Below are 21,522 nucleotides of genomic sequence, written 5' to 3'. Positions count from 1 at the left end.
AACCATGAATCAGCTCAAGAAGCTACGTCACAAAAACAGTGAAAATAGGCACCGAGTCATTTAAAAAACAAAAAGATGAAAGACGGGACAACATTTTAAGACAACAACGGTTTTAAAAAAGGGGGGTGAATGAAATCCAAAGCGTAGGAAAACATCTCAAACCATGACAGAACCGAAACAAAACTGAGATCGCTAATCAAATGAACAACGAAAGCATCAAACGCAATCAGGAGGCACTGCTCAATCACCAGGGCACAAACGGGCCACTAGGCTACACATGCCCCCGCAAAAACGAAAATTCTTTGAATGATAAGGAAATGGAAGCCTTGCTAACACAGTTGTCCGTAGTGCCGATGTAAAATGTCTCGACGACGAGACGCTCCCATTTGTCATTCAATCTGGCCAGAAATTCCGTCTTTTCGAACCATGGTACACAGTCCCGTTGCTTCATTTTTGTGCAGTCCGCACAATGCTTAGCCAAAAACCCTCCATCGTTGTTTGCCACGCTCAACCGGTGCTCCCTTGCTCTTTCATTAAAGCATCTGCCGGTTTGGCCTATGTAGACTTTTCCGCAACTAAGGGGAATGCGGTAAACAACGCCGGAAACGCAATCTTTGAACTTCCTTAGATGTTTGATTTTGCAAGGGGTCTTCTTAGTGTTCTTCATCATCACGCACACCTTGGACAGTCTGCATGGAGCCGAGAAGACAACGTTGACGCCTCCTTTTCTCGCCACTTTCTTGATGTTGTGCGAGAATTTGTGGATGTATGGAATCACATGGGCCTTCTTTTGCTCGGCGTCTTCTTTGTCTTTGCGTTCTCTCTTAATTTTTTGAAGCACATTTTCACACACACTCGAAATGACGTGCGGAGGGTATCCAGCTGCTTGCAAACGCTGAAGCTGGTACTGGAAGCTCTCTTGGACTTTGTGGTCACAAGTCTTTTTCAGGGCCGACTCAACACATAGGGAAATGATGCCACGCTTGACCAACTTCGAATGGGCACTAGTGTAGGGAAGCAAAGCCTTTTTGGACCTGGGTTTGAAGGACCAGCACAAACGCTGTTTCTCAAAGTGCAGATCTAAATCCAGGAACTGAAGATGTCCATCAAGCGGTAGCTCACTGGTAAACCGGAGCCCGAAAGATTCAGATGAAAATGCCGAGAGGATCTTTGAGGCCAAATCCTGAAGATTGCCGTCCCCCGGTGGGGTCAGGAAGACTAGGTAGTCATCGACGTACCTGCACACGCGGGTGACAGCCATCCCTCGCAGTTTGTCTTGAAGACGTCGGTCAAAGGATGACAGAAAAATGTCGCTTAAGGCTGGAGCTATGCTCGAACCTATACAAATGCCTGCTTTTTGAATATGATAACTCTCATTGAAGTGGATGACGGAAGACTTTAGATAGAAATCTATAAGTTCCAAGAAGTTGCCAGTGTTGAGGCCAACTGAGTTTCGGAACTTCGTCTCTCCGTGAAGCTCCACGCATTCTCTGATGGCAGCGAACAGTCCTTCGTGCGGAATGGAATAATACATGTCCTCGATGTCGACGGAAAAAGCCGTCGTGGAAGTTGGTAGCCCTTTTCCCATCAGCTCAACGACTTCTTTGGAGCTTCTAACAAGGAACGGGTCATTGCCTAATAACACATTCAAATGTATCTGCAGGAAGTTCCCAAGCTTCCTCTGCCAGCAGTTCCTGCCCGACACGATTAGTCGAAAGGGGCAACCAATTTTATGCGTTTTTCCAGTTAAAAACACTTCAAGGGTTCCGGCATCCTCGTTTTTTACAGCCTTAATCAAATGCTCCAACTTCAAATCCTTTAAAAGTCTCACGGCTTCTCGCTTTCTTTTCTTCGGATCGTGCTTGACTGGCGTGAAGTTCTTTGTAACGGCATCTATCGCCTTGCTCTGGAACAAGCCTTGCGGTAAGACTACAAAACCCCCTTCCTTGTCCGACTCGATGACCGTTAAGCCATTTGCTTTAGGAAAATTGACAACCTTCTTGACAGGTGGCTTAGAAGTTGTCCTGTTACTCGCATGGCGGTAGGCGCACTCCACACCCTCTCCGATGAGTCTCTCCTTTTCTTGTTCGGTCACTCTCTCGCCGATACCGTGGACTAACCCGAGAAGGCTTGGCCTGGAGCATGGTGGTTCGAAGCAGTACTTGGGGCCTTTGTCCAGGATGGTCTCGATATCCTTTGGGATGCTGGCTCCTCCCAAAACTGTGACCGAGCTTGACGTATCTGCCGGACGAGGAGTGGCGGTCAGCTTCAACATAACCTGCCTCCACAGGAATTCTGTGGACCGTGCTGCCATTTTGAGGTGTTCAAAGTACCGCACGGACAGCGTCGGGGGATCGCTTTCTTCTTCAAGAAGAAACTTCATCCAGTCTCGCAAGAGCCGCACTTGTCGCCAAGCTTCAGACTTCATGAGCTTGTAAATCCTCCTGGCATGTGCCCACGACGGACCGATGTAACCAAAAAGATGAAGGACTTGCAGAGGAACGAGTTTCTTCTTCAGGCAAAAAGACAAAAACCTGGACTGACATGTGGCCACGGCTATGAGACAAGTGCATGAGACCGCTGCATTTTGTCTTGTTTGGGTATATAGAAAAGAGCCCGTGGTACGTCTAAGCCACCTGTCAAGAAGGTTGTCAATTTTCTTAAAGAAAATGGCTTAACGGTCATCCAGTCGGACAAGGAAGAGGGTTTTGTAGTCTTACCGCAAGGCTTGTTCCAGAGCAAGGCGATAGATGCCGTTACAAAGAACTTCACGCCAGTCAAGCACGATCCGAGGAAAAGAAAGCGAGAAGCCGTGAGACTTTTAAAGGATTTGAAGTTGGAGCATTCGATGAAGGCCGTGAAAAACGAGGATGCCGGAACCCTTGAAGTGTTTTTCATTGGAAAAACGCATAAAATTGGTTGCCCCTTTCGACTAATCGTGTCGGACAGGAACTGCTGGCAGAGGAAGCTTGGGAACTTCCTGCAGATACATTTGAATGTGTTATTAGGCAATGACCCGTTCCTCGTTAGAAGCTCCAAAGAAGTCGTTGAGCTGATGGGAAAAGGGCTACCAACTTCCACGACGGCTTTTTCCGTCGACATCGAGGACATGTATTATTCCATTCCGCACGAAGGACTGTTCGCTGCCATCAGAGAATGCGTGGAGCTTCACGGAGAGACGAAGTTCCGGAACTCAGTTGGCCTCAACACTCGCAACTTCTTGGAACTTATAGATTTCTATCTAAAGTCTTCCGTCATCCACTTCAATGAGAGTTATCATATTCAAAAAGCAGGCATTTGTATAGGTTCGAGCATAGCTCCAGCCTTAAGCGACATTTTTCTGTCATCCTTTGACCGACGTCTTCAAGACAAACTGCGAGGGATGGCTGTCACCCGCGTGTGCAGGTACGTCGATGACTACCTAGTCTTCCTACCCCACCGGGGGACGGCAATCTTCAGGATTTGGCCTCAAAGATCCTCTCGGCATTTTCATCTGAATCTTTCGGGCTCCGGTTTACCAGTGAGCTACCGCTTGATGGACATCTTCAGTTCCTGGATTTAGATCTGCACTTTGAGAAACAGCGTTTGTGCTGGTCCTTCAAACCCAGGTCCAAAAAGGCTTTGCTTCCCTACACTAGTGCCCATTCGAAGTTGGTCAAGCGTGGCATCATTTCCCTATGTGTTGAGTCGGCCCTGAAAAAGACTTGTGACCACAAAGTCCAAGAGAGCTTCCAGTACCAGCTTCAGCGTTTGCAAGCAGCTGGATACCCTCCGCACGTCATTTCGAGTGTGTGTGAAAATGTGCTTCAAAAAATTAAGAGAGAACGCAAAGACAAAGAAGACGCCGAGCAAAAGAAGGCCCATGTGATTCCATACATCCACAAATTCTCGCACAACATCAAGAAAGTGGCGAGAAAAGGAGGCGTCAACGTTGTCTTCTCGGCTCCATGCAGACTGTCCAAGGTGTGCGTGATGATGAAGAACACTAAGAAGACCCCTTGCAAAATCAAACATCTAAGGAAGTTCAAAGATTGCGTTTCCAGCGTTGTTTACCGCATTCCCCTTAGTTGCGGAAAAGTCTACATAGGCCAAACCGGCAGATGCTTTAATGAAAGAGCAAGGGAGCACCGGTTGAGCGTGGCAAACAACGATGGAGGGTTTTTGGCTAAGCATTGTGCGGACTGCACAAAAATGAAGCAACGGGACTGTGTACCATGGTTCGAAAAGACGGAATTTCTGGCCAGATTGAATGACAAATGGGAGCGTCTCGTCGTCGAGACATTTTACATCGGCACTACGGACAACTGTGTTAGCAAGGCTTCCATTTCCTTATCATCCAAAGAATTTTCGTTTTTGCGGGGGCATGTGTAGCCTAGTGGCCTGTTTGTGCCCTGGTGATTGAGCAGTGCCTCCTGATTGCGTTTGATGCTTTCGTTGTTCATTTGATTAGCGATCTCAGTTTTGTTTCGGTTCTGTCATGGTTTCAGATGTTTTCCTACGCTTTGGATTTCATTCACCCCCTTTTTTAAAACCGTTGTTGTCTTAAAATGTTGTCCCGTCTTTCATCTTTTTGTTTTTTTAAATGACTCGGTGCCTATTTTCACTGTTTTTGTGACGTAGCTTCTTGAGCTGATTCATGTTTTTTTCACCCTTTTGACCTAGTGCCTTTTTTCACCGTTTTTTTTTGTTTTTGACGATGACCAATGTGGTTGTTTTTGTTTCCCGTTTTGTTTGCTTTCAAAAGGGGGAGTGCTTCGTCTCTTGGTTTTGGTGTCAGCACTTGCGCTTTTAAGCGGTTCGAGCTTCAGTGGTATCAGATGGCTACAGTGGTGTGGTTTTTGTTATGAATTTCCTTACTTTGCAGAACGCGTAATTCTCAAGTGTGCACTGTCGCTAAGCGTTCCTTTGCTTTTTGTTTTCATAGAAAGGGCCGGCCCGGTATAAGATTATCTTGTAAGCGGTTTGTTCTTGTGTGGTCTGTTTTTCGCCTGGGCAGATTGTCACGTGCCATATTGATCAGATTTGAAGTGCGTGGGGGATCGCTATATATATTTGCCTTGTAGCCCTCCCTTTAGTAAAGTTGTAAGTCTGCGTTAGTGTGTGTCTGCCTCCCTTTCGTCCGTGTTCTTGTTGCGCAGTTCGTCTTTTTTGCATTATGAAGGTAGACTAGCGATCTTTCCAGCCGGGCAGCCTTTTTGTAGCCACTGTCGGTGACGCATGCCTCGGGTGACGCAGCGGTGGCGTTGTGTTTTATCGGGAACGCAGTCCAGCGTGTGTCCGTGTTAATCTGGGCAGGAAGATAAGGCGAAGGCTGTGCAGAAATATCTGCAGAGTGTGTCACCACATCACCCCCCACCCCCCGCAGACTGGAGAGCCCTCAGGGCTTGTAAAAATCTGTGCAGCGTACCCGACGTTCATAGCGTGTAGTGATAGAAGCAGGCTGCGATGTCGGTGGTGGATGGACGCCTGTTGGTGCGCTGGTATTTCCTGGTTCGGCGCAGTCGATGTAGGCTGGCTTCAGCCGGTCGCTAGAGATGCGCACGTCGTTCACGTTAACGTGACGGAAAACTGGGTAGAGTCCGCTGTAAGGTGGCTAGAAAGGCCTGCGGACGGTGTCGTCGCGGAGAAAAGTGTGCGTGCATGTTGCCAGATCCTTGAAGACTTAAGGGGAAGTCTTACAGTGGTGAGCTGCAGGTGACGGAAGGAGGGCAGTGATCGTGTGTCGGAGCCGGGTGACAAAATCGGTGGGATCTGACGTCACGGTGGTGGATGGCGGGGCAGTAAGAAAGTCGCCTGGAAGAGAGAGTGCTTCCCCGTAGATGAGCTCTGCGGGTGTAACCCAAATGTCCGGCTTGAAGGTGGCGTGAAGACCTAGGGCGACGGCTGGGATGGCTTCAAGCCAGGTTGAGTCCGGTTGGCACATGATGGCTGCTTTGGACTGACGGTGGAAACGCTCGATCATCCCGTTGGCGCAGGGGTGGTAGCTGGTGGTCCTCGAGCGCTCGAACCCGATGGTCAGCCCGAGGAGCCTGAAACGGGGTGATTCGAACTGTCGTCCCTGGTCGGTGGTGACGCGGCGAGGGTGCCCAAGAGAGCAATCCAGTCGGCGAAGAAGGCCGAGGCGACGTCTTCGGCGGTGATTCGATCCCTCGAGGGGCCATGCCTCAGGCCATCGAGAATACTGATCGATGGCGGTGACGCAGTAGCGATAGGATTCAATGGAGGGAAAGGGCCTTATGATATCAAAGTGGACATGTTGAAACCAACCAGAGGGCTGGGGGAATGCTCTGAGCGGTGAAGTGATATGCCTGGTCACTTTAGCGTGCTGGCATTGAATGCAGGAGCGCACAGGTGTGCCAATCCCGCTGCATGGAGGGCCAGACATAGCGGTCGGCCACCAGGCGTGTAGAGGCCCGTATGCCGGGATGGCTGAGACTATGCAGCTGGTTGAAGAGGCCACGGCGATTGGAAAGAGGCACACAAGGTCTGCTTCGTGCTGTGGACATGTCGCGGTAGATAACCGTTGTCGATCCAGGTATGGGGACTTGTTGCAGCTGTAGTGAGGACCCGCCCTTAAATAGTTCTTGCAGTTCGACGTCCGTAGTCTGAGCCTCGGCGAGGACGGCAGCTGTTATCAGCAAAGAGCTAATAGCTGCCACACGTGAAAGAGCGTCGGCGACCACGTTGTCCTTGCCGCTGACATGTTGGATGTCGGTGGTAAACTGGGCAATGAACAAAAGCTGTTTCTGCTGGACCGGTGGGAGTTTGTCGCGGCGTTGAGAGAAGGCGTAGGTCAGAGGTTTATGGTCGGTGTAGATAGTGCAGTGCTGTGCTTCGAGAATGTGGCGAAAGTGTTAACTGCTTCGTATATAGCCAGAAGTTCTCTGTAGTAGGCCGGCGAACTCGACGGGGCAGTGGTCGTGGTTTGGTTGGTGGGACAAGCCATCGCTTTCCGAGCTGAGAGTTTCTTGTAGAAGAATGCCAGGTGTTGTCTGCGCGTTGTATAAGAGCGGTGCCGACGGCGAAGTTAGAGGCATCGGTGAAGAGCCCCAAGGGAGCGTCTGCTACGGGATAGGAGAGAAGTGTGGCATTGCAGAGAGCAGCTTCGCATTCTTTGAAAAGTTGCGTTAAAGCCGGTGTCTACGTGACTGTTTGGTTTCGCCGTAGTCCAGCCAAGGCAACATGGAGGGGAGCCTGATAGTCGGCTGCATGTCGCAAGAAACGCCTGTAAAAGTTGATGCCGAGAAAATGGCGAAGGTCTTTAGAGGTGGTGGGTAGGGAGTAGTTTTGCAAGTCTGAGATGCGTTGAGGCAAAGGCCGAGTTCCCTCTTATGAAACTTCATGGCCGAGGAATTTGACGACTGAAGCGGCGAGCGTGCTCTTTGGGACATCGAGGAGTAGGCCATGGTCATCAAGGCATTGGAAAAATAGACGGAGGTGCGTGGGGTGTTCGTCGGCGTTATGGGAAAAGACTAATATGTCGTCAAGATAGAAGTAGCAGAAGTCGAGGCCGCGGACGACTTCATCGATGAAGCGTTGAGAGGTTTGTCCGGCGTTCCTCAGGCCAAAGATCATGAAGGGAAACTCGAAGAAGCCGAAAGGGGCAATGATTACAGTTTTCGGGACGTCGTCCGGAATCACGGGTATCTGCGTGAAGGCCTCCACCAGGTTGGCAGCTCGCGGCCGTGTCTACGAGCTGCCGTTGCCGTTTCCCTTATGTCCAGCGGAGCAGGGTGCATGGCCGACATTTTCGTGCTCTGTCCCCATCGATGGTAGTAGCACCGGTCATCGTCACCAGGCTGCTGCGACGGGGTGGTGTTACGGTCACTGCTTTGCGGGTAGCGCGTCGGCAAATTCTGATCCAGGCGTCGTTGAATGGAGCTGAGCTGTTGATTGATGTCATCGATACGGCGTGCAAGCTCTGTGGTGTTCTGCATTTCGGCGACAGCCTGGACGGGGGGGGACAACTGCGGAAAAGTGACCTCTATGACGCGATTTGTGATCTCGGCAAGTTGGTAGAGAGGTAGCGTAAGCTGTGCCCGCAGAATTGCCTGGACCTGCGGTGGAAGTTGTTGAAGCCAAAGTGCTCACAGAAAGAAATCCTGGACTTCCATGTTTCCCGCGAGAGCACGCATGTGGCAGAGAAGCTGCGAAGGCTTGCGCTCGGCAAGTTCTGCTGACTGTAGTTGTCACACCTTCTGGTCTTCCGAGAGTGACAGGCGGCGGATGAGTTCAGTCTTGAGATGTTCGTAGAGGTTGGCCGCTGGCATGGATATTCCGGACATCATTGGCGTAGCCGGAAACGAGGAGGGCGACGACATAATTGTAGCGGGTCCGGTCTTGCGTGATGTGCGCGAGGGAGAACTGGGCCTCGACTTGGGCGAACCATACCTCGGGCGAGTCGGCCCAAAATGTGACAAGTTTCACAGCGACACGCCAGACGTCGCGCGGGGCAGCATGCGGGAAGCCGTCTGCCGGGGTCCTGACGTCCTCGGCCGAGCCGGCAGGATGCTGCTGCACGGAAGCATTAAGTTGGTCGTGACGTACTTCCTGGAGCTGTTGGTCTTGCTTCTCCATGGCAGTGAGTTCTTGTCCGTTGTCCGGGTCACCCGATGTGGGATGTCATTTCAACCGAAGGACGAATCCCAACATAAAAACGTAACAAAGGTTTATTCGACTGCCGATGGCAGCGGTTGAGCATACCGACGCTACGCTCATCTCGGTAGCGGAAGGTAGACAAGCGATATTCCCAGCCGGGCAGCCTGTTTTTGTAGCCACTGTCGGTGACGCATGCCTCAGGAGATCCAGCGGTGTCCCTGTGTTTTGTCGGGAACGCAGTCCAGCGTGTGGCCGTGTTAGTCTGGGCAGGATGATAAGGCGGAGGCTGCGCAGAAATATGTGCAGAGTGTGTCGCCACAAACTTATACACTTATAATTTATACAGAAAAAGAAAAATGAAAAAAGAAATAAAAGAAAAGGAAATCATGAAGAAGCAGTGAAAAATCAGCTTATACAGTACTATTTAAATAACTTGGAAGGAGAAAATGTAGCACCTGATTTCCGCAGTTTGTTCAAGTGCGTGGAATTTCCCACTCTTGGAACTTGCGATTGCTACGAGCTTTTCCTCTTTTTTCGAGGTGTGAAACTAAATAAATAAACTGTTATTTACTTAATGTCCATTTTATAGCGCCTAAGCAGCATGATTTTGTGAAGCTGAGGTATTGCAGGTAAATTGAGGTTCTTATAGCACGGATTCCTTTCTTTTGAACCTTGTAAAGTTTGTTGATGTTGGTTATAGTGGTGGTTGCCCAAACTAAATTATAAATGACAAGAGTTTATATGGGACATCAACAAGCTATTGTAAATAATGAGTTTGATCATTCTTGGTAAATAAAAGCGTAATTCGTTTAGTATCCCGCACACGTGCGAAATCGTGGCTGCAACCAGATCTATGTGCATGTTCCAAGCCATATGCTGCTCAAAGAGAACGCCAAGGCATTTAATTTGGGACGCAGTTTATCTGTGATGTTCTATATTTCAATTCTAAGTTGATGTTTATTCGCCGGTTTTTTCGGTCGGAACATCATGGCTTTTGTCTTCTTTGCATTAGTCGCAAGAGAGTTAGCAGTGCTCCGTAAGAAATGGCTTCACAACACATGATTTTCATCAGTAATCACGTTAGCAGGATCTCGCCCTGTGAAAAGCAATGTGGCATCATCCGCATACATTATGAATTTAGCGGTATTATCAATGCTAACTAAATAGTTTATATAAAGACAGAAGAGTAAGGGCTCCAGTATGCTTCTCTGCGGTGCGCCTGATGTTGAATTGCTGAAATGTGGAACATCATTGTCAATACACACTTGCTGTTCGCGGTGTTGAAGGTAAGATTGCAATAGTTTATAAAATACCCCACGGAAATCATAGTGATTGTTTCTTCAGGCTCCGCTGCCACTTCCCTTGTGCTAGGGAGAGGTGCATGCAATAGCTCACTAGCATAAGCGGCTACGCTCAGGGACCCTCATTGTAGATATCTATAAAATGGAGCTCCATCCCTCAGGCCGGGTTGTTTCACTCTCAGCAGACCCACCCTCAGAAACAAGGCACAAAGAAATAAGGAAAGTTTGTAGCGTGGGCCCCAACAAGAAATGTGCGAACAGCAATGTGATCTTATAAATCAAAGTTAATCAGACTGTATCTGCTAAAGAATGACGATTACACAGCTGCTAACGATGAAAACAAACGCTTGGAGGCATGCGATATGGATTACTCACCGGCAGGCGGAAACCTTGCGGGATGCTGGCCCAGGGTCGCGCACACCTGTGCAGGCGGAGCCTGCAGTCCTGTCCTTCAGCAAGGAGCCAGAACATACAAAGCAGAGTTAAACAAACGCACAAATACACGCTAATACATGCACACATGCAAAAAATCATAAACGTCACAGACACCGGTAGTATACACACGCATGAATCTGCCTCAAGAAACGGTTGTCTCAAACCGTTAGGACGCTGTACGTTACAGAAACAATTCGATCATCTCAGGTACGTTCGTTCACCTCTGAAAATATGAAATTAATGTTCTGGTTAAAGGCGTCTAGATAATTTTCAAAGTAGCATATATGATCACCCTGGAATTTCATCTCTGCTTCATGGGTACGTAACAGCTTCAGTGCATACCACTCACCATTCGGAACCAGCACGCACACGAAATGCTTGCCGTTCCGGAATAATTCTAATCGTTTTCACTAGCACTCACGTACGAAGGAGAGATCGCCGTGCTGTAAAAGCCTCAAGCGCGCACGGAAGGCGCCATGACCCTGCTTTTATGGCAACGCTAACTGGGCTGTGCTGCAAAGACGTACAGTGGTTGTCTTTTTTTTTCTTTGAGTTTAGGAATAATTACTTTTAAAACCATGAGAGATACGTCGGAGCGGTTTGTGAGGGCAGATTGCACTACAAGGCGGACATTATGTATGTGATAGACTGAATGATTTGATGATTAACTAAAATGAACTAATCAACTTTTTGTTTATTTTAAGAACAATGTTAGATTGGTTTGATTTGATTTATTGGTGTTTAACATCCCAAAGCGACCCAGGCTATGAGGGACGCCGTAGTGAAAGTCTCCGGAAATTTCGACCACCTGGGGTTCTTTAACGTTCATTGGAATCGCACAGTACACGGGCCTCAATGTTAGATCGGAAAATTTAAGACAGTCAACCTGGAAGGAGAGCCAAGTTTAAATTTCCTTAATCGTCAAGGGGTTCTGATTATGGAACTTCAAAAATAAATATTTCACAGCTTTATGAGTTGGCTTCCCTGCATTGTATATTTATAAAAACTGCATCGCTTTCCTTTCGTATATATATGTAGGAATACTAGATGCCGTTTGCGTATGTGACTATGCAAAAGAAGTTACCATGATATTGGAGACGAAACCCCAGCAGTGACACCTTTTTGTGATTACGAGCCTACTCAACGAGACATCAAATGCGTGTTTCACATTAGATATGTAGGATAACATTGCCGATTAAGAATATTTAAAATCTGGGTTCACCTTCAACGTTGAATTATTGAAATTTCCCAGTTTAATATTGCCCCTTAAATTAAAAAATAGAAAAATGATTAGTTAATTTTGGTTAATTATTCGTCTAATCGCCCCGATCTATCACGCATGAAGTCCGCCTTAATGTACAATCCAGCTGCACATACTGTACTGACGTATCTCTCACAGGTTTTTAGACAAATATCTGCAAACATAAAAGGAGTATGGACACCTCATTTTGATGGCATGTTTTCAGCTTTACAATGATGTGGAAGGCGCTACTATGATTGAATCACCATGTCGTATTCGCCTACAGCCGTTAAAAAATTTATAATCGAATTTTTCGTTCATGCTGTTTGTTTCAACACTGGAGCAATGGTTGTAACATCAAGGTGTGGTTATGTGTCACGTGAGGCATGGAAACACGTCAATATAATTGCGGCTTCGCCGCTCCAATTCACCACAGTGCCGAAGCCAGCCATCCTCAAGAGCCGGAATGACAAATAATCTTGAAGCAGCAATTATATTGCATTTTTATGCCCAACAAAACCGCAGTTTGACGTCACAGTCATCGTTAGGTTGCTGAAACCGAATCCGAAATAGTACGATAAAGAACTTCGATTATGAACTATTTTGAAGTCGTAGGAGAAGGCCATATAGTAATACACGCAAAATAATGTCTTACCCACCATTAAAAATAACAGGACACGCCCAAAATTAAGGTGTCAATACTCCTTAAAAAATTCACTCTGTACGGCTCCCACTGCGCACATTCAGAAATGAAGCGAAGTGTATTATTCACGCATTTTACCCTCCGCTAGAGTTCTGGAGAAAGTCGGCACATGGGGCGCTTCTGGCTTCGTTACAGTCACAGTGTAACCCGACTTTAACTCCTGGATAACATCGCTCATTTTTCCTTCTTGGCAAATAAATAAATGGTGTAAATAAATGGTGCATCGACTACGCACAAAGACTGCCGATCCTGGTTCAGCCAAGTCAGGAGAGACTACCGGAATGCTTAATGGCTTACGCATTGCCTACTGCTTACATGTCTCGGAGAGCACTCGTTGTCAGTTCTAAACAGCGTCCAACACAGAATATGACAACTTTTGCACATCACAAGCGCTGCGTTTCTTAACTGCGCATCACCAAACACACGCGGCGCCATGACTATTTTACCTGCGGTAGCTACCGATCCAACTGCTGGGCTGTAGATACACCCAGCTACATGTGCCCCTCGGTACCTAACTTTAAAACCGTATTTAGGAACTACAAGAGACGGGTTGGTGAGCAGGCTTCTCGGACCGTCGAGGTTACAAGTTTTAAAACAGCCCTCATAACACGATCCCCTGGACACCAACAGGTACGAAGCGTCTAACTCGCCGACGATGGTGCATTCCAATGGGTGAGCCGGAGCAGTCAACAGCACTCCTAAAAGTGCTCTAGCAAGTGCGGACGCTTTCCGGTGGGCGAACGAGAGTGAGACCACTTTCATTCAGTGGTAGAACGGGAACAGTTCTGCTGTGGTGAGCGAAGTCCAGAGCAGTCCAGGCTACTCTCTCATGAACAGCGGAGTGCGAGGAAGTCACGTGGCATCGAAACGTCAAATTCGTGCCGTCTGCAGTGCGCGTGAGTGCAATTAAGGCCATTGTGGAGAGCGAGTTCACAACCTTTAGAGAAGCCTAGCTCTCACAACTGAAGTAGTGCTGGGAAGGGCTTTCAATGGAGTAGTTAAGATTGGAGAATTCGCACCTGGGAGGAATTACTAGAACGCCAACTTGAAGGCAGATGATATGTGTTAAGTTCAGCCACTGGACAGAGTGATGTTATTCATCGGTAACGCTGGGGATAATTGAAAGACCGCTGCAACTTCGACAGAGATCCAGCGTTTCGGACAACAGGCGGGGAAGATCGATGTGTCTTTGTGCCTGTCCATCGGCGTGCTTTCCTTTCCCACGAAGGCATCGACCTGGTCTCTGTGGCGTCATTGACGCAACAGTGTTGGAGCGCTGTCTTCCCCTTTCTATTGACCGAGCTGCGAGAGAGCATCAGTATCGCCACCTGCCGTGGGCAGTGCCTCCAGTATCTGCATAATTGTTTGGACATCATTCTCTGAACCTTGTTCCCCAGTCAGGGATCTGAGGAATACGAAGGGTATTTACGGAGTGCTGGTTTTTTAACCACACACTCCTATCTCGACTGTAAATATGTAAAAATAAACGTACTTTACAGTTCTCTTCTCAACGGAGTGCGACACCGTCCTTTGGAGCCAGTACCTGCAGTGCTGAACGAGTCAGTAAATTCAAGAGCCCCCCTCCGTCCCCAACAGAGTATACGTTGGTTTACTTTCCACTTCTTTTTCCAGAATCGCCGCACTCCTGCCAAGCGCAATTTACTGCAGGAGGGGTTATACTCCTATTACGACACATCTGGAAGAACAAAGAGACCGCTAGCCCAGCGAGGAGTCGAACCGTGAAACTCTGTGTTGCAAGCCGGGTCCGCTACCTATTCATTACAGCAGGGACGAGCGTCAGTGTTTTTGAACACATATATATGTTTTGTGTTGAGCCCCGCGAAGGCTTACTGCGTAGATTTCCAGAGCTACTGTTGTTAAACTCCGCAGGTTGCTGCCAAGTTTTAGTTGGCCCAGCTCAGTGAACGATGAAACAGCCCAGGCAACAGATGCACGCAACTGAAAATCTTCGCTCAAAAGCAGTTTCACAGAGGCACAATATGCCGAAGACTCGCCCTTCCTGAACGAAATAACTGGCGTCAGACGGTCATCATAGCGAAACCTGGTTCTGGCCTAGTAATCAGCTCGTGAAATGCGTACAAGCGCTGCGCACCAAAGCGCCGACAGGCTGGGGAGGAAAACGTACAGAGCGCACAAGCGACACGACATGGTGTTGACAACCTTGACTCTCTCATGCGAGAAAGCGGAAGTTGACATGCTTGCGACCTGTTCGGGTTGCTGCTTCCCTCAACGCAAAACCGCTTCGTCACCCGTAATGGCACTTACCGGGAATGTTTATCGCAGGGAAAAACTAGGTCATGTAATGATGCACTAAGCTATTACTATACAGTAGCAACTTACCCATTAAGAACAGTGCCACAGAAGGATCCTGCGATTCGGCCTCGCTTTTCCGTGCAAACGAGCTGCGGGCACAGTTGCCTGGTCGACGAGGGCCCTTGAATCTGCGGAGGCATAAAACAGTACCAGGATCAAGTATTACCTTTGATTAGCGGCACACCATCTCGGTCTGTGAAGACGATGGCCTGAAGGCCTGGAACCCTAAACATATGCAAAATAAAACGCCTATTTCAGGCAGCTTCCAATAAAAACAGGCGCCAAGAATTCAACCTCTTTATTACGCAACAAGGTTTACTCCCTCATACGGCAGGCACTGTAATTCGCGACGCTGCTGATTGGATTAGTGAAGCAATGATGTCAACGAAAACAATACAATGACAAATTCAACGGAGGCAACATATAGTACTGCCAAGAAAAATCATACTGGGCCCAGATGGCATCTCGCAACAGAACGGTGAGCTCATGCACACTTTCTAACTATGAAAAAATAAAAATAAGGTGCTAACTGCAATAAATAGACTGGGCGACACTGCGAAACACCGGTTAGAGATTCTGGAAGCCGGTGAAGATAAATAGCGTACAAGCATGTAAACAATTGTACAAAAGTTTCTCTACCTGGAAATAAGTTGGATACGGTGCTTCTTCAATTCCTGCAAGTGTACAGAAAAGTGGTAAGGATCGGGATAAAAGTACAGTCGAGACATTTGCTGGGCGGGTGCATGCGGCAATGATGAGACAGAACAGAAATCGAATATTGCCGAGTGATCAACGTTCGTTAAGTATTTAGGAACTACCGACCAAGGGTCGGCTGCTTGCAGATGCCTTTACTGGGGAACATCAGTACCACACTTCGCCAAATTAACAGCCTTATCAAAAACAAGCATAAGCAGCTAAAAATCATGACTTACATCGGCCATGTTGTTTACATTGGATAGCTCTGCAAGCCACCACTCCACCGCCGCGCAGAAACGCCGGATACCAGCGAGAGATTAAACATCAACTCTGCCAAAAATGTTTACAGTAAAGAAAACCTACCAATATGAAAAAATATAAAAATCGTGGATTGCACCAGCGTGGTAAGATAGGCTGTATCTTAGTTCAAAGCTTAGGACTTGTTTTCTTTACGTTAAGCATACGGTCATTCTGTACTTTTCATTTCGTTTAGAAAGTTAGTTTCATTTTAATAATGCTTATAGGTGAGAGCGAGTCTCTTCTTTTAGAGCCTAGCATATATAGGCACTATACTCTTGTATTAGGTGCTGCTGCAACAGCATGGGCAACATTGTTCGCATTATTTTGCTCGCACGCCTTTCCTGCCGCTTATTTTCGAACATTTGTTGAGTGCGTTCAGGTACAGTGCTCTGTAGTTCAGGGGCTGAAGTTGCTGAAAATGGACAAACAGCTGGCTTGCTTCGACCCGGGGGACTTAATGTTCTTGTTTAAGACCCACAAGGACTGCGCGGCGTGCAGTTCAGCGCGGATATTTTTTGAGCTGGGAACGCAGCACCTCGGGGCTCTCCAATTGACGCTCGGATGGACAGACTGGACGGCCGAGATCCCCAAGTATTTTAATTCCAGCAGTAGTAACCTGGAGCTCTCAGACCGGATAGTGAAGGTCCTGACTGATATCAACCCGAAAAACGCCAAGTCGTTCAAGGCATTCGTTGCAGGCACTGCCAGTCGCCAGGTAGGCCATGTTCGAGTCCAGCGCCTGCGTTCATTCCGGTTACCATCCTTTCGGTACATGGCGCAATGACACAGGTGCCAAAAGAGTATTGCGCTGGTTTTTCAAGGTGAAAGGCTACCAAAAGCAGTTTAAAAAGTGGTTGTGATGGGTCGTTTGATGCGTGTAATGGAACACTGCACGGGTCATAATTATTACTGGGCTACATACTAGAAAAGATCTTGTGGTACTAGAAAGATGTTTGAGTAGAACTTGTAGGGCCAATTGGTCCATTATAAACTGCGCTTGTGTGCGTCTTTGCCTCTTCGCCGTCCGTGTATCGTTTGCGCAGTTCTTTCTTTGCATAATTATTGGCCTGCTACTCTCTACCGTTACCCGCCCAAGCCCGGCCCGGTTTCTCTAATACATGCCCGGGCCCAGCCAGAGTCTGAGAAAGCTTTCACCTATCCGGCCAGGCGCGACAAGAGTGCAGGCCCGGCTCAGGCCCGAAACACCACAAACTTCAACACAGCAGCTCTTCTCCTCCATGTTTCGTAGTCTTTTCTCAAATGGTATTTTGCTCTGTGCTTCCCTCGCCTCAAAGGAAGGGCAACCCGTATCTCCCTGTACAGCTTCGCGTGTCGTCTTTCCATGGGCTTCTAAAGCTAATCTGCCCACAGTTCTTTGGTTAATCTGTAGTCTTTGTACTACATCTGATTTTAAGCCCAGTGTCGCATTCACAAAAGTCAGCCTCAGGGCCATTACAACCTTCCGCAGTCCTCGTACTACTTCATATCTATTATATCCCCATAGTGCTAGGGGCAGCTATGGCGTATAGGTAGAGCATCTGCCTCGCATGCAAGAGGACCGGGCTAAAATTCCGGTTCCGCCCCATTCCCACCAGGAAAAAAACAACAACACTGAGTGTCGATCGACTTGCATCACCAGGCATGGAGTGTGGCCTGATCTTGGTGACTAGAGTCGACACCACAGTCCCTCACCAGAACAGGATTTGGCCACCCCGGTGTAGTACTTGGCCACAACCTCCTATAGACCTCCTGCATGTTTGCAAATGAACGAGGTGGCGCTGAGGCATTTAGCGGGCTCGTGGTAGACAAGAACCCGAGGAACAGGCGTGCCGGGGATGTCTTGAGCGTGGGTTTTCAAAGCTTGTAGGTGCGTTTTCAGTTTCTTCGACTCACAAGATGGGTTCATGCATTGAACTCAGTAACTTCGCTCGAAGTACACAGGCTCACGTTGACCACATACTGCGTGTTCAGGGAAAGAGCTCAGCACTGAGCATTGTGTATGTGGTTGGTAGTAAGCAGAAAGTGTTGCTGCCGTTGATTTCTACTCTAGACATGGAATAAAATCACCGATCTTTGACACACTGTACAAGCCAGCATGCTATTCCTGCAGGACGGTAATGAGAGTAAGCTCTGGCACTCTTTCGGCCGAGCAGATGAGTGCTCACCGTCCGTTGACACACCTGCCACGTAGTGTGTTGCCAGCTAGCGCCGCATTTAATAGCTTATCCCCAATATATCATTGCAGTGTTTCACCCGACAGCTTGTTAGCTTACTCCCTTAACGCATCGGTTGCTGAGCAACTCAGGGGTTTGAAAGAAGCAGCGGCTGAGGTCGCAAAAACCACTCGCTTACGCACTACATGTGCTGGACGCAGCTAGGCATGTTCGCAGTGGTTACGCATGCTTTATGTTATCCTTCGCCCGTCTTTGCAACTCGGGCAATTCCCGCCCCGCGGCTGTTTTGTTGCAAACACGGTTCGCGATGACGCACAACCTCATTAACCAGCTTATGGCGCATCATGAAATGAAAAGAGCTAAGCATACTTACGAGGTTTTTTGCACGCGTTAATGTGCGCTGTTCTAAACATACCGTCGTGACCGTGCAAGAGCAGCACAATTTATCAGATCTCTCTACATGAATCAATTATAATCATGTCGTTCGTATTAAAAAATAGTCCCACTTAAATATTAAGTGCAATGAACGCTCCCTTATTTGTTCGTATAACTTCTACACTCGTTAAATTATGCTGCGTCATGAGCATGAATGCATTCCTTGGTCGCGAGTCAGCCGGCCGGCGCACCGTGCACACCAAAACGGCTCCAGGTGATAATTATATGCGCAGCTAAAACTGCGCTGGTTTTTTCCTTACACTGTTTTAAGCGTACTATGCTGATGTATATATTGGTGAGTGAGCGTAACATCTTCCCCGCTACGAAACCTTTGCTGCACGTACTGACTGGCAGCGTCAATCGAGACCCACACTAAGCTTGAAATCATGGCCTATTGCAGTATTAGTCTGTGAGGAACCTATCGAGGCGGATTTACTCTCTTTTTATGCTACTACGCGGATGCCACAGCAATGCAGGCTGGTCCTTACATGCTGCTTGACCAGTGTGCCGGCACGATGCAGCTGCGCCGTCGTACCGGTAGCTGTGGCAGCCACTGTAGACGCGGGCGGGCGGAACCTCTTTTGCCTACTGTGCAACTGACATCAGTGCCACCGCATCTTTGTGACTGTGACCTAGGATGACGGTGTTAGACAACAGAGGGGTACAAGTACCTTGCTCGTCACTGGAGAGAAAGTATTTGCACCCCGCTGTTGTCTAAAACCGTCATTCTAGGAACACATAATGACAGCCTAACGCGGGAGATTTTGAAGGCCTTTCACATCCGCTTGGAATGAGATAATTGTATTAGTGATCCTTCTGTCACACGAACTGATAAAGATATGTTCCTATCCGGCCAAGATGTGTAGTTTCGCGCTCGTGCCGATTGTCACCGTTCCGGGCATGATTATTAGCTTTTGTGTTGTTTTCTTTTGGTTTTTCCCTCTTGTTTGTGTTTGGCATACTTAGTATTTAAGATGCCTTTGACGTGACTTAAAAATCTAGCTGCGAGTCACCGCTTGTGGTGTCCATTCTTCGTTGTGTCCCGTTGTTTATTGCGCTCTTCAAGTATGAATCAGTACCAACTCGCCCAGTTCGCAGCTTTAATGAGCAATTTATTCCTGCCCTCAGCCCTTCCTTTCAATTTTGTTTTAAATTCTTCTGCTAATTTTTTGTCTAAGTCTACTTACCCGCAGGAATGCCAAACCATGGAACTTTCTAGAACGCGCGTTGTTTTCCACGACTCCTGTGTCCTATGTTTCTTTTTATTTTGTTTATTTTTGTTTGCATTCGTTGATCAAAACGCAGGACAGAATTTTTTGTCGCGCATCTGTCGCGCGACACAATTTTGTGTCGCAAGACAAGCTGTCTTGTCGTGCCTTGTGTCGTGCGACAAGCTTCGTGTCGTGGGTTCTTTCGCGCGACAAAGTTGTTTGTAGTAGGTTCTGCCGCACGACAGACATCTTTCCTGCATTTTGTCGTGCGAAGAAGGTCCCTGTCGCAGCATTTGTCGCGCGACAGGTTTCTGTCGCAAGTACTGTCGCGTGACAGTGGGAGTCGTGCCGCGCGACAGAGATTGCGTGCTTCAGCAAAGTTGCCTGTCGTGGGTTCAGTCGCGCGACAGACTTCTAGCGCGCCTCTTTTCACGCGACAAAAGTACCTGTAGTGCGGCCTGTCGCGCGACACAACAGCTTGTCGTGGGATATGCCGCGCGACAGATACCTGTCGTGGGATGAGTCACGCGACAGATACCTGTCGTGGATTGTGCCGCGCGATAGATACCTATCGTGGGATGCGTCATACGACAGATTCCTGGTGAGGGTAATTATTTTACTGCAGAATTCTAGAAATACTGTCGTGCTGTCGTGTGACAGCGATAGGATCAAATTGACCAAAGATGCTTCAAAGCGCGTTCACTGTGGCGAGTCGCGAAGAGGATGCGAGGTGCTCTGGTCTGTTGGTGACGGGCACCGAGCGAAATGAAGTGCTCATTCACATTGGCGAATCGAGTTTTCAACTCGCTTCCCGCGACCTGGCTCTCTCACCGAACGAGAATTGGCTTGGAGGAGAGGCACTGCTCGAGCACTCGCCTAATTTCCTTCTGTTCCCACATGACAATGTGACGAAAGTAGTGCATACTCAAGAGTATAATGCGCCTTTGAAAGCCCAAAAAGCTGTATGCACAAGCGGCGAAGCCAGCGGTGCCTGCGTATCCGCACGCTCTTGCGGTGGCGGCATGGAGCTGCAGCCACGACAGCGCCTGCACACCAATCGGTGTGCGCAAGTCGAATGGCGCTACTGAAAGTCAGTGTCCTCTTGGCTTCTGTGACATGTTCAAGCCATGTAACATAATGTACCGCTACTACTATATGCGCAGAAAAAACCAAGGACACTTCTATGCGTCGCGGAAAAGAATGTCGTTAATCGTCAATCAGGGAAAATTACTCGCCATAACCATCCGACTACACAAAGGCAGCATGTGTGTACATGCACGCAGTTCTCTGTATAAATGTTCAAAGCAACCCCAATATCATTTTTCCGCGCGTTTCAGTTTTAAGAGCGTCAGCTCTTACTACTTACGTTTGTCAAGGACATGTCTGTCTGCAGGGAAGGTCAAATTAGCCAAGACAGTTACCACACTATATCACATAGCAACAGCGGGCGCGTAGAGCCTCAGTTGTCACAGATACCTTCGATCCGTTTTACATATGCCAGTATAGCGGCTATCGAAGTGGAACCCCGGGGACCCCCATTTGCATCAAATTTGGGGGCCGCCCGTTTGACGCATAACGATCGAAGTGGTGTCATTTGACTTGTCATGTTCCTGAGGATAAAATAAATATTTAGATGAAGCCCAAAATATGTGTGGGATTCGCACCGACGACCTTTTCGCCCCCAAACCGTGCATTCCGGGGACTTCCAGACAGCCATAAGGCCTAATCGTTTGTCGCAGAGAGTTCCGGATGCAGTCAAACAATTCATCTTGTTGTAATGCACACGTTTATAAAATTCGTTAACTGATATATAAGGAGGAAACATACCGGAAATAGCGAAGGTGGCTGTAAATCGCAATAGTAGTGCAAAATCTTTGAAGTAGATGACGCTGCTTGTATCTTAGAACGAATGTTTCCGATACGAAATGCCCTCAGATGTTTGTATTTTGTCTTCTCCACGTTTGCTGAGCACCCCGATCTAAACACTTGAAGCTCTCGTAGCTAACGCTCTAAAGTCCAACGCTGATGCAGTGTTGGCGGAGATTTTTTTTTTAGCGGCAGTGACGTGGTGCTTATCATAAAATAGCAAAAAAAA

Source organism: Amblyomma americanum, chromosome 1 (genome assembly GCF_052857255.1).
Source record: "Amblyomma americanum isolate KBUSLIRL-KWMA chromosome 1, ASM5285725v1, whole genome shotgun sequence".
Taxonomy (NCBI): domain Eukaryota; kingdom Metazoa; phylum Arthropoda; class Arachnida; order Ixodida; family Ixodidae; genus Amblyomma; species Amblyomma americanum.
The sequence above is the reverse complement of the archived record's forward strand: the minus strand, read 5'-3'. Positions refer to the sequence as shown.